This window comes from Phycodurus eques, chromosome 11 (assembly GCF_024500275.1).
Source record: "Phycodurus eques isolate BA_2022a chromosome 11, UOR_Pequ_1.1, whole genome shotgun sequence".
Lineage (NCBI taxonomy): Eukaryota > Metazoa > Chordata > Actinopteri > Syngnathiformes > Syngnathidae > Phycodurus > Phycodurus eques.
This window is the reverse complement of record NC_084535.1, coordinates 23457082-23461865: the sequence shown is the minus strand read 5'-3', so window position 1 is coordinate 23461865 and position 4784 is coordinate 23457082.

The window sequence follows — 4784 nt, the reverse complement described above, 5'->3', positions numbered from 1 at the left end:
GCGATCTACTGATGTAGTGTCTTTTTGACAGTGTGTAACAGTACAACCAATGAAAACACGTTTTATAACACCATGTTTGGTACAAGCATCAATAAGTGGCCTTTAAATTAATTATTTCTGCAACTGTATTTACATCTGAATCTGATACACAACTTAGAAGAGTGTGGCTTTTAATTGAATTAATTTGTCTGTCATCTGATTCAAATCATGAGAACATTTTACTGGTAGGTGTATTTTGTTGCACAGGTGTGTCCAAAAAAAAAGAAATAGCTAGCACTCAATGTCTACACTTAGTTTCAGACATGGGCGTTAACACTGAAAACTACATTTACACATAGAGGTGCAAGTAACATGAAAACCAGAGAGTTATCTATGAATGAATAACAAGCAATTGTGATCCATTGCACAAACATTGGCCTTAGCCTGCATAACCTTTTGCAACATCGTCATGACAAACGATCCCACTGTTATACTAAGTATCAGCTGTTAGTTCAGGTGTATCAAGAAAAACAACAGCAGTTGATAAAATGTGAGGGCTGCAAGGAAAGATCTAAACTGTTAGTTCCATCAGCAACAACCTACAAAAGGCATGAGTGAAGGTATCACAAGCTACTGTGCAGAGAAGACTTCATGGACAGAAGTGTAAAGGCGACACTGGAAGATACAAATCACTCATGAGCAAGATTAGGAAGGCCAGACTAAATTTTGTTTTATAGACTCATAATAGAAAGACTAACCTACCAAAGTAATGGAAAGGATAAGTTTGGAGATAGGTGGAAAGATGAACTCAGAACGCTAAACATACTGTGTTTATCTGCTCAAGAGGAGACTGAACGGGAAGCCCAGATTTTCCTCTCCCCAGCCACTTCGACCAACTCTTCCAGGGGACCCCAAGGTGATCCCAGGCCAGCCACTTCGACATAGTCTCTTCAGCGCGTCCATAAGACAACTGTTTACCTTAAAGAGGTCAATCTTTGTCAATGATCCAATGTAGTCACTGCCCATGCAGCAGTTAAGCTAACTACAGTCTTAAAGCTGCCTGTTTGTCACAGGTAACATACAGTGATATATAACATCCAGTTTTAATGTTAAATATCAGTTGTGTAACCCATTATAACTGCATATTGTGTCGACTTAAACGTGGCTCTTGCAAACTTTAAATATGTACAGTATATGTCGTCTCTATTTTCCCCCGTTCTACATTTACTAACACAAACATCCATCCATCCATCCATTTTCTGAGCCGCTTATCCTCACAAGGGTCACTGGAGTGCTGGAGCCCATCCCAGCTATCTTCGGGCAGGAGGTACACCCTGAACTGGTGGCCAGCCAATCGCAGGGCACATACAAACAAACAACGATCCACACTCACATTCACACCTACGGGCAATTTAGAGTCCTCATTTAACCTACCATGCATATTTTTGGGATGTGGGAGGAAACCGGAGTGCCCGAAGAAAACCCACACAGGCACGGGGAGAACATGCAAACTCCACACAGGCGGGGCCGGAGATTCAACCCGGTCCTCAGAATTGCCGCCCTAACACAAACAAATATATGAAAATATTATTTGTACAACTGATGACATACAAGCAAAAAATACTTGCTGGACTGGTTTAATGCCCTTTAGTGTCTCGGCTCAAAGTTACGTCAATATGTTTAGAGATGATGGAAAACATTCAAATAAAAAGTGATAATGCTCAGTTCTTGAACTAAATATTGTTCAGTATTATGACATGAAAACCACATCACTAGCTCATTCTATGCTTAGAAAGCTATTTAAAGATTGACTTCATTTTTACTACTTTATATTGTTAACCAATAAACAGATTATTGCTCCAACAATCTTATTTTATAGCTTGTTTTTTAACCTGTTTTGTCCAGAACCTTAGTCGTTAGTCAGTTGTGTCTCATTGTACCAACAGATTTTCTGTACATACGACATGAGAGCCTGGCATACTCCCTCTGTTCTCTTGGAATTTACTGTACAGTATTTGTAACTGGACAGCACAAAAAGCAATGGCAAAGGGCAACAGCATGGTAATATGTCGTTTTGGAAGAGACCAAAAAAAGTAGAGCGAACAATAAAATGGAATACAGTTGTGCTCATAAATTACACACTCTGGCAGAACTTGTAAGATGTGTAGCATTCTTCAAGGACAATATGAGTGGGCAGGCAAACCGTTCATTCATTCATTCGTCCTCCGTACCGCTTATCCTCACCAGGGTCGCGGGCGTGCTGGAGCCTATCCCAGCTGACTTCAGGCCAGAGGTGGGGTACACCCTGAACTTGTTGCCAGCCAATTGTCGGGCACATAAAAACAAACAACCACTCACACCTACGGGCACTTTAGAGTCTTCAATTAACCTACCATGCATGTTTTTTGAATGTGGGAGGAAACCAGAGCACACAGTATCTTTCATCTCTCACGTGTTTGAGATATCCCCTGAGTGGCTTAATGATATTGAGGTCAGGAGACTGCAATGGCCACACCAGAACCTTCACTTTTTTTTTCCTGCTGCAGTAAGTGAAGGGTCAACTTGACCTTGTGCTATGTGCTATCATTGTCATGTTGGAAAGTCCAAGTGCATCCCATGCGCAGCTTCCAGGCTGATGAATGCAAATTGTCCTCCATTTTTTGAGAACATGCTTTATTCATATGGCCATCAATTTTGACAATGTTCCCTGTGCCATTGTACCTCACACAAAACATCAGTAGGGATGGTGTACTTTTCATCATAAGCCTTGTTGAATCCTCTCCAAACATAACGTTTATGTTTGTGACCAAAAAGTTAAATTTTGTTCATCACTCCAAATGACTTTGTTCCAGAGGTTTTGAGGCTCGTCGGGGTGCTTTTTGACATGTTATAAGTGGGCTGTTTTGTGACATTGCCGCAGCAATGGCTTTTTTTTCTGGCGACCACTTTTTTCTCTGCAGACCACTTTTGTTCAAGTATCTCCTTAGTGTACATCTTGAAAGAGCCACGCTGCTTTTTTTTTTTTTGCAGAGAAGCCTGTTTTTCAGCGGAAGTTGCTCTTGGGTTTTTCTTTACATCCCGAACAAACTTCATGGCAGTTGTGTCTGTAATCTTTGTTGAGTGACCCCGAACGTGGCGTGGTATCAACTGAAACACTAATGTTCCACTTCTTTATCAGAGTTGGAACAGTACTGATTGGTATTTTTCAAATCATTTTATATCTTTTACAGATTTCTAAAGTTCAACTAGCTTTTCTCACACCAGTCCTTTGACAGATCTTTTGCTTTCCCCGTGACTTTTCCCAGCAAAGTCAGTGCAGCGGCAGCCCTGGATAAAATGTGCAGGGGTATCTCAAGAGCTTAGACACTCTATGACTATTTATACATTAACACTAATTGCAATCAAACAAGTCATGGGTGTGGAAACACACCCTTAATAGCTACTTCAATCTATGTGTGTCAAAATGTCATTTGGGCGATTTCAGTCATCATTATGATTTAAGTGAGAGTGGATGGACAGAGAGACAACAAAAAGCAATAACTTACGAATTCCAGTAACACTTCCTCATATTTACATAATTGTGAGAGGGGGAAGCCAGAGAAAAGAGACAATAAAAAATATAAGCAATGAATGCTCACTAGTCAGGTTTTCAACAGAGTTCTGTTTGTAGGGCAGCGGCCTAACGCAAATTTGTAAGTAAGTCGGGGCCTATCACTGACCAATGCCAACACGGTGGTAAAGTTCGATTTACAGTAAGTTAGATGAAAACCAGGAACAAAGACATCTTTAGTTCAGTGATTTGATGTTTGTTTGTACATTTTCTCGCGGAATTGAACTACGAACCATTCAAAATCTTTGATATTATAATTAAAAGGTTGTGTATAAGAACAATCCTACATCCCAGTAAATTACTTTTTAAAAATACACAGGTTTGCAGTATGTCTTAGTGATGCAATAGCCAAAAGTTTAAGTTCTCTAATTAAATAGTCGTTATAGTAGTAATAAACCTATTTATTATCCTTTTGATGGGCTCCACATGTAGGGAAGGTAAACATGATTTCAGACGATCAAATAAAAATAAAAAATTTTATATATTTTTTAAAAATATGTATGTATGCCCTGACAATAAACAGATGTTTTTTCTTCTTCTTGAAGACTAAATATGGGTATAGATGAACATAGGAAGACACATTTCATTCATTGAGGCAGATTTAATTTAAAAGAGAATCTTAAAGTCCTAAAGATAATCCGATATCAGTTAAACATTATACACTTGCATAACCCATCAGGTGTGCCGTATTTAATTGAACTTAATTTGCCCTAAAATGATTACTTATCGATTTCAAATATATCTACGTTCATGCCAGTGATGTACAGTGACAGGCGGAACAATTAAAATGCTCTTCCATTAGATGGCAAAAGATAAACCTGCTGCCGTTCATACAGCGGAATCAGTTATGGCTTCCTATTAGCTTCGTGTTCAATGAAACGGGCCCAGATTTCACACAGTGTAAGTCAATTAAGACAAGCTCATCATTATTTTAGTATTCATACTTATTGGGACATTTTCGTTTGGTGGTTTGCCGGGATATTTTTGTCAAGTGAAATGGGTGCCCTGGTTCGATAAAGGTTGAGAAGCACCGTAGCGCAACAATGAGTGTAATTAAGGAAACAATGACTGAGAAGTACAGTTGACTTATGAAACCTTGTGGTAATGGAGGATGCCCTCCAGCAGGGGGCGACATGCACCATTCATGTTGGTTTTTGATTCGCAGTATGAGTCTTTATTTGATTTGCTGTGCAAG